Source organism: Myxine glutinosa, chromosome 7 (assembly GCF_964187855.1).
Source record: "Myxine glutinosa chromosome 7, kmMyxGlut1.1, whole genome shotgun sequence".
NCBI classification, from domain to species: Eukaryota; Metazoa; Chordata; class Myxini; order Myxiniformes; family Myxinidae; genus Myxine; species Myxine glutinosa.
Window position 1 is genome coordinate 64,388,732 of NC_136267.1, and position 9,943 is coordinate 64,398,674.

The following is a 9,943-nucleotide window of genomic DNA, read 5'->3' on the forward strand; positions in this document are numbered from 1 at the left end:
TGCACACTCCAAACAAAAATGGTGCTTCGAACGTACTAAACGGGTTTTTTTTAAATATAAATGCCGAATTTTAATTATTGGTGGAAGCTTTGCGCCAAGCCAGGTGCGATGCAACCAGGTGCGATGCAACCTACGCGTTTGCGATCATGAAGGAGCTTGGAGAGCGGCGTTTGTCCATTACAACTTGGGATCTGCACAGATGCAGTGAATAGTAAATAAGTGAACGAGACAACAATAAAGGGAAACTGCGTCGAACCTGCCAGAAACTTCCCTATTTTTCCCCAGGTATCCAAGTCTGCCCCATCAAGCCAGTTATTTTTAAAAAAAACAAAAAAAACAACCTGTGAATTAACGGCCACACCTGATTGCTGCACCTGTAGGCCAATCAGGTAATCCATCCCACCATGCAGATTTATGTAAGCAGGCCTGTACCTGGTGCATCTACTGGGACACTTTGGTGTACGTCACGTGTCACACATCGGAATATCATTCCCCGCGCGTCGCGTCAGTTTCATTGATGGCGATTCTTGCCGAGTTGATCTTGTGAAGCGACGTCGATAATTCGGAGCGAAATGGAGTTTGAATGATTTTGCTCAATCTCTCTCCCGATTAGATACTTATCACCTCCAATCAGCTTGGCCTGTTCGTATTCCTATCTCAACCATCTGGCACATGATGAAGGGTATCCAGGTTCAATCCCATAATATAATCCTATACGTGTTTGTTCTTTGTCTACGTAATTCATGTACAAGTACACTGCCTACTAATTTATTTGTCCTGCATATAATTTATGTACAAGCTCCTCCGTAAGTGATAGATTACATGCATTACATGTTGCATACAATCTATCAGACGTATTAGCCGCTGGAGATTAGCAGGAGCTTACAGAAGCCTGCGGGAGAAAGGGAAGGGATCGGGTAGCAGAGTAATGTAAGCACACATGGTCTCTCCTTTGTCCCGTTTTTCACGTGACATGGGCTAGCTTGGAAGCATCCAGGCCCTTGCGGGTTGGGAGTGTATCAATTTATCAACTGATCAAGCCTTCACATGTGTAGTTGTGGTGTACCCATTTTCCACGACCTGATATTAGGTTCCGGTCAGACTGGACAGAGAAGCTTTTCCATTGCGGAATATCATAATCATGTTGGACTGATTGGTATAAAAACATTATTTTTCAAACCAGACATTTAAAAATGAACCTTCTTATTTACATGATTTTTATTTACAATAAAAGAATTTACATGTTAATTTTTTTTTTAAATGTTGTTTTTTTGCCTTCAAACAAAATCATTTCTTCTCAATCATCACCTTTTTGGGTCATCTCTTCCAAAAATTCGCCTTTTGTAGCATTACCCAGGCCAATTATAAATATGCAAAGGCTATTCAAGGCCGATGTTCGTTTTTAAATGTAAAAATAAGAAAGAGCAATCAGAGATTGCAGACAGACCCTCGCCAGGAAGCGTTTTTAGTGGTTTTGGAGCTTTTGTGTTAAAACAAATATGGCGGCCGGACCACGTGACTAATGGCGTCATCATTTTTTTTCTCCACCAATTTACCCCGAGATGATGCTCAACAAATTTCATCGTGATCGGATGAAGTTTTGTGCTTGTCGAATTATGACGTCATAATGGAGGCACCTATGACATCACCATTAACATATTATATTCCCCATGGAGAGTTCTTTCCAATGAGCCATGTCTCAATTTTTCTATGCAGCGCTTTCGGAGATATAGAGGTGCAACTTTTTTCGTTTTTTCCAAGATGGCGCCCATACCACGTGACCTATGATGTCATAACTTTCATTAAAATATATACATACCTCTGGTGAAAATTTCCTGTCAATCGGACCAACGGTTGCAGAGAAAATCATATTTATTCTGTGCGGACAAACCGACAGACAGACTCAAATGCAATACCCTCTCCTCTGGCAAAGGTAATAATGCGTCAATGCTGACATTTTGGGCAATGATAGTATCTACCCTGAGAAACTCACACAGGAAGTGACATCAACACTGATGGCAACGTGTATCATAATTGGAACAGATGTGTATCATAAGGTTCCTTGTGAATGATAACATAATCCAGCTGAAATTCACGGGAAATAATTTGATGATAAGTTGTGCAGCTTAAAAGTGCATGTATAATTTGTGCATGTATAGTTTAAAAAATATTTGTCAGTGAATCGGTGTGTGATCTTGAGCATGCTCATGCTAAACCAACTGCTCCTACGCCAGCAAACATTAAAACATGTTGGACATCTAATTTTTGAGAATCACATGCAGATTACCATATGTGTAACTGTGGAAGAGTTGGAAATCAATGTTGGAAGTGTGGAAACAACCATTCATTCTCACTTGGAACTCAATGAGGTGAGTGCAAGGTGGGAACCTAAGGACCTCATATTTAACAAACTAGAGCAATGTGACTGTCGCCAATATGCCTCCGCATAGTCACACAACGGGTAGATGCCCTCGTTCACTGCCCTAAAAATAAACAAGTTTGATTTAAATCCCTTCACTGTTTTTAAGTATCACATTTTCACCAGCCATCACAGGTTTCACATCGATGGGTGAAGCGGTTTCAGAGAAGGGATTTTTAATTATCAGCTTTCAAGCTAATATGGATGCCATACCACGTGACATATGACCTTTAAAATGTACACTTTGCATATGTATGGGTAGGGGATCACGTTTGTGAAGTTTCATGTTGATCGGATAAGGTTCATTTTTCTATCCAAGATGGCTGCCAAACCACATGCTCTACGACATCATCATTTTAAAACTATATGCAACAATGGTGTTAGATGATATTTGTAAAATTTAGCATCGATAGGGTAAGCGGTTTCAGAGATATAATTATTTAATCTTTTCCTTCAATCCAATATGGCTGCCACAGCATGTGACCAATGATGTTTTCGTGATCAACTTTTAATCGCCATGCCGAGTCAATGACGCACGTAAAGTTTAGAGTCAATCGATTTGGTGGTTTGGGAGAAGATATAAAGATATAAATTTTAAAAAGATATTTATTTTCAGATATATATATTTTAAGGTTTCAGCACTGGCGGAGTTGGTTGGGCGGGGTGGGGGTGGGGGGGCGGTAGGTAGGGCAATGCCCCCACCTTAATTTTTTTCAGTAGTTTACAATTAAGATAAAACATCAGATATTTAAAGGTGAGTGACAACAATGAACGTAAACTGTGTATGTGATTTCACGTACACTGTAATTACACGAACAAATGGTAATTTTGGAAGCCAGACCAAGCTACTCATTATTAATATTAATCCCTTGCTCCCCCCGCCCCCTCCCTCCCACCAAATAGAGAAGTCAAACTACGCCTATGGGTTAAGGTAAAATCCAATATGGCTGCTGAACCATGTGACCCATGATGTCATAAGTTTAATATTTCAATACAAACGGGTCATACAGACTTGGCATTTAATATGGAATATATATTTTTTCTTGACTTGGGTTTACTTTCTGAACTCGGTATATCAATCTGGTGAGTTTCTTTTATGCTTCGGTGATTTCTTTGTTAAAAGAACGATGTCACTGATTGTCTGTCGCAGCAAGAAGTCAATAACAAGATTATATCACAGGTGGCGTGACAAAATGTACGGACAGGTACATTTGACGATTGGCTTCACAATCGGGTATATAAGGGTTGTTGCGTTCTGTATTAGTGGAAAACAACTGCTGCACGTCTAAAAAAGTTATTGCCGCTTCCCCTGGAGATGGTCCGTCAACTCGACAATGCTGTTTGTCATTTAGTGGTGGATTTACGAAATTCCGGCATGAAACAGCGTGCTATTGCTCGGCAGTATGGCATCACTCAAGGTCAGGTGTCAAAGATCCTGAAACGAAATGCTCAGAGGGGTGTCCCTACTCCAATACCGAGGTCAGGACGTCCCCGCAGAACTACAAGGAGGGATGATCGCCAGCTGCACCGGTTAGTCCGCAATGGCCGTACCAAGTCAGCTAATCCGCTTAGGGCTGAGTGGCAGCAACTGACAAATGTGCCTGTATCCAGAAGGCTAGTCAACCAACGACTGGTTCAAGCAGGCTATCGTGCCAGGCGTCCCCTGAGAAAGCCACGTCTGACCAGACAACACCGCCAGCGCCGATTGCAGTGGGCCAGAGAGCACCGTCAATGGCAGCTAGGACATTGGAATCACGTGATCTTCAGTGACTAGTCTATATTTCTGGTTTATCGTCAATATGGCCGCGTCCGAGTGCGCAGACAAGTGCATGAAGCCTACAACGAAGATTGTATAGTGCCAAGAGTCCAAGCTGGAGGTGGTGGAGTGACCGTTTGGGCTGCTTTTCATGCAGGGGGCAAAACTGACCTGGTTGTTCTGAATGGAAACCTGAACCAGTTCAAGCAAAGGGCCATTCTGGAAGAAACATTGCTTCCATTTGTTTGTGCAGCCTTTCGAGGAAACTTTGTCTTCCAAGATGACAATGCACGGCCTCATCATGCTCGCATGATCCAACACTTTCTTGCTGACCGTGGTGTGGAGCATATGGAGTGGCCTGCCATGTCCCCGGATATGAATCCGATAGATAACTTGTGGGCAGAATTAACGCGTCAAATCGACAACTTGGACCAGCAGCCTGCCTCTGTGCGTGAATTGCAGCAGGCAATAGCCAAAAATAGGATTAGATGTGCCAAATGAGAAGTAAAAGGATCAGATGTGACAAATGAAAAGTAAAAGGATCAGATGTGACAAATGAGAAGTAAAAGGATCAGATGTGACAAATGAGAAGTAAAAGGATCAGATGTGACAAATGAGAGGTCAAAGGATCAGATATGACAAACGAGAGGTAAAAGGATAGCCTGAATAGCGATTCCTGTAACTGCATGGCAAGCGTTTCCTGTCCAAACCTTGGCAAATCTCGTGAACAGCATGCCTCAACGTGTACGTGCTCTCCTGAATGCTCGTGGGGGTTACACAAAGTACTGAACTGTAATTTTACTGTCCGTAATCCCAGTCGTAATTTAACTTTTGTTGTTGTTAAAAAAATTTTTTTAGATGTGCCAAATGAGAAGTAAAAGGATCAGATGTGACAAATGAGAAGTAAAAGGATCAGATGTGACAAATGAGAAGTAAAAGGATCAGATGTGACAAATGAGAAGTAAAAGGATCAGAAGTGACAAATGAGAGGTCAAAGGATCAGATATGACAAACGAAAGGTAAAAGGATAGCCTGAATAGCGATTCCTGTAACTGCATGGCAAGCGATTCCTGTCCAAACCTTGGCAAATCTCGTGAACAGCATGCCTCAACGTGTACGTGCTTTCCTGAATGCTCGTGGGGGTTACACGAAGTACTGAACTGTAATTTTACTGTCCGTAATCCCAGTCGTAATTTAACTTTTGTTGTTGTTAAAAAAATTTTTTGGCTAATGTGCAAAATAAAGAGATACTTCTGGAAAACGCACAGAAGTTTAACACTGTACTGTCCATGAATTGAGTTCGATATCAGTTTACATCACTTTCATGGATCAATTTATTTGCTTCGAAATGTCAAATGTGGTTTTTGTTTCTTTTAAAGGTCACATTAACAAAATCTAGAATAATTTCAACATAATTCCAATGAACTTTTGGTTCTAAGTCATCTTGAAAAGTAAGTTCACCCCCACAAAAAAAAATTCCATATTAAATGCCAAGTCTGTATATCATGTGCATGTTATTTCAGATTTTTAGGATAAGGAAATAGATTAAAACATTTTTGGCTGTTATACCACTTCACAAATGATGTCATCATTATCACGCTTTTGTTGTCCCCCGTCTGAACCGCGGAGCGAAAGGGGGACTATGGTTTTCCCCTCCGTCCGTGTGTCCGTCCGTCCGTCCGCCCGTGCGTGCGTGCGGGCATGCGTGCATAAGCGAAGGACCGCATTCGAATTTGGTGTGTGGGTGCAACCCACGTCAAAATCCAAGATGGCCGCCGCCATGTATGTCTGATGCCATGTATGTCTGAACTTTGTGAGTGGAATATCTTTAAAAATAAGCGAAGTACCAACTTCTAATCTGATGTGTATGTGTACCTACGCATAAGGAAGAACGCTTTTGAAAATTGAGTCGCCACGTCAAAATCCAAGATGGCTGCCGCCATGTATGTCTGAACATTGTGAGCTGAATATCTTGAAAAATAAGCGAAGTACCAACTTCTAATCTGGCGTGTGGGTGTATCTAGGCACAAGGAAGGACGCTATTTAAAATAGGGTCGCCACGTCAAAATCCAAGATGGCCGCCACCATATATATTTCTGAACATTGTGAGCGAAATATCTTGAAAAATAAGCGAAGTACCAACTTCTAATCTGGTGTGTGGGTGTATCTAGTCATAAGGAAGAACCTTATTGAAAATTGGGTCGCCACGTCAAAATCCAAGATGGCCGCCGCCATGTATGTCTGAACCTTGTGAGCTGAATATCTTGAAAAATAAGCGACGTACCAACTTCTAACCTGGTGTGTGCGTGTATCTAGGCACAAGGAAGAACCCTATTGAAAATTGGGTCGCCACGTAAAAATCCAAGATGGCCGCCGCCATGTATGTCTGAACCTTGTGAGCTGAATATCTTGAAAAATAAGCGACGTACCATCTTCTAATATGGTGTGTGGGTGTATCTACGCATAAGGAAGAACGCTTTTGAAAATTGGGTCGCCACGTCAAAATCCAAGATGGCCGCCGCCATGTATGTCTGAACCTTGTGAGCGAAATATCATATCATAGCATGTTTTCTGCTCCTTCCACTTTGTCAACTCACATCACCATTCCCCGATGGGGACCTAGGCGTAACGTTTGTTCCCCATTGGGAGTACTTGACAATGTGCCAAGTTTAAATTTTTTCCATTCAGCGGTTTTCAATAAAACATTTTTTAATTCTTTGCGTTTATTCTAAGATGGCTGCCATACCACGTGACCTATGACATCACAATTATGATAAAGATATTCTGCATGGGTGTCACTCCTACTCTGAAAGTTTTGTCTCAATCGGTCATGTGGTTGCTGAGAAAAACGAGGTTTATCCCATACGGACGGATGGACAGACAACCCGCAAACATAATGCCTCCGGCCACCTTCGGGGCGGAGTAATAAAAAAACAATTGATGTGGCCATAACAACAGATCTCGTGAAATGCTATCAGAAAGAGGAAGATGACTTCTTGAAGATTTTGACATGTGAGTAGGCCAACATGCATTTCCTGCCAGAGTCTAATCGAGCCAGGAAGGAATGGAAGGAACCATTCTTGGATGACACCACCAAAACATTTGTGGTTAAACCATCATCTGTAAAATTAATGGCAGTTGAAACATTAGTGTTTTGGGATCTTAACTGGCTTTATTACATTTGGATTTTTTTTTTGTTCGGATGAAAACTACATGGGCCGTTGAACTGCACTTGGAAGGTTATGGACGGGCTGGGCATGGGCTAAATAAAACAAGACCAAAAGTCTAACACTAGTAAATTCAAATGGTGGTCGGTGCAGTCAGCCGTCGACATAACGACATCATAGACGTAATGAGAAACGGACACAAAACTGATATATTTTAACTTCCAGTAAGTTTGCAGTCACTATATGAAGGGATTAGTGTTATGATGAGATTTACTACTACAACATTAACATTACGTTCTCATTATTTCGAAAATGATATTACGAAAAAAAAACCGAGGCGAATTCCTTACTTCCTCGGTTATTAATATTAGTGCCAAACAACGCTCACCACTGATCATATACCATACACCGCTTCAATCCATAAACCTTCAATTCACGACATTGGGATTAAAGTATTATGGTTATATTTACTATATTATTATGATTACTATTGTTATGAATTTGGTAGAGCAACATCTAGAGCTAGGTAGATCTGAATAGGTAGGTATTCGGCTGTCGTGACAGGGACTCTACATGTAATAAGTTCTTGATGTTTAGGCGTTTGTCGGGGGAAGATGTATGATTGTGGATCTACCTGGAGGTTCGAGTGTTAAATAGTGAGGGATTAAAGGTAACGCCCCTGTGAGTTTCACCTAGTAGTCAAACCTTTGTCCATTATGGCACTGCAAACCACATAAACATTAGTTAGGTCCTTAGCGCAACATTAAATAATTCCTTTCCCTGACAATGACTTAGGAACAAACGGACAGGAAACCAGGCCAAAACCACCGCCACAATTGGCCGCCACCGTTTACACCTCCAAGGCCTACAAACCTCGCCTGGCACGTGTTATAACACAAGGACCGCGGGGTCGGGGACGGGGGATGTCAGGAGTGGGATGCCGCAGAGGGCGTGACCTGGGCGAGCCGGCGAGTTGGGAGGCTATTATTGGCTGAGGAGTGCGCCAATGTGACGTCATCGGCGAGAGATATTATCGACGGTCGGACGCCATTTTTGAGGGCAGTTCGTTGGCAGTTGGCACACAGCAGGCAGAGTTCGTTGGAGTTGGCAGTTGGCACTGAACAGTTGGCACTTGGCTGCCAGCACTCCCGAAGCGAGTCGAGTCAAGTGGAGTTCGTTTGCTTGGTGCAGCCCTGCGTTGGACCGTTGGAGCAAAGGAGCTCGTGGTGTGGGTGGGCCGTTGAACCGACGAGGCCTGGTGGCGCTTGGAGGCGGACGGAGAGGGCCGCGGGGCCGTGGAACTTGGAGTGAGGCGTGCCGCGGGACGAAAGGAGCCAGGTGTTGGACGGCGGTCACCAAGACGACAAGGACGAGATAAGGCCGTACCCGCGAATACACTTTGCATAAAACTAAAAGACGTGTTATTTTCGTATTCATCTCCCTCGTATCGTGTTTGATATCTGTTGTGTGTGGGATCCCAATTTAGGCTTATTCGAGTTATTAGTATTACCGGCGCGGGCTTTTGTTTTCACTGTCTTTACTTATAAATAATAAATCCTTATATTATTTTCTGTATATATCTGAACGCAGTTTTCCTGGGTGTTTCATTTTAGTAGATAGGGCTGCGGAGCTTGCTGTGTCTGCCCTTCCGCGCGTTTAACTTTGTGTTGAGTTTGAATCCGCCATTGAGTTTTCGCCTCGGGAGTGTAAAGTCTCGCAATCGGCCATCCGTAACTGTGGTGTTAATCACGGTTGCGTAACAAGTGGTGTCAGGAGTGTAGGATTCGAACCCGTTGGACAAATTTTTTTGTCCGCGGCGAGACATCGACACGGTCGGGCGTGCATTGCGCCCGACGTTCGAACGCAAAATTTTTATAGGCGAGGCGGAGAAATTTAGTAATCAATTGGGCATACGGAGCGCGATATCGCGTCTTCGTCAAATTTAAATTGTGTTTTTGGAATTGAAATAAATACGCGCGCGGGGAACGACCTTCCGAAAAGCGGATGTCGGAGGTCGACGAAATGGAGGTGCGTAGCGAGGCCTCCGTCAGCGTTGGGAGTGAGCCGGAAATAGGGGAATTTGATGCAGAGGTGAGCCTTGGAACCTCCCTCGTCCCGAGCACCAACTTATGCCCCTCCCCTACCGGGGAGTCGGGAACAAGTGGGACGGCCCCGATAGATCTCCAGACCATAGTAAATTTAATAAATGCTCAGAGGGCCGAGGGTGAGCGAGCCAGTCGGGAATTGAATGATAAAATTGACGGGCTGGAAAATAAAATGAGTAAGGAGATGGGAGGAATGGAAAGAAAAATGGAGTCCCAGGGGAAGGAATGTAGGGAAGGAATGAAGGGAATGAGTGATCGATTGGAGGAACAAATTGAAGGGATGGAAAATAAAATGGAGTCGCAGGGGAAGGAATGGAGGGAAGGACTGAAGGACATGAGTGACCAAATTAATGGATTGAAAGGGGAAATGAATGCTCAGAACGAGCAATTGGAGAACAGAATTAATGCCCAAACAAAAAATATGGAGGGGCAAATGGATAGATTGAAGGAGGGTTTGAAAGAACAGATCGAAGGGATGGACAGCAAAATTGAGGGA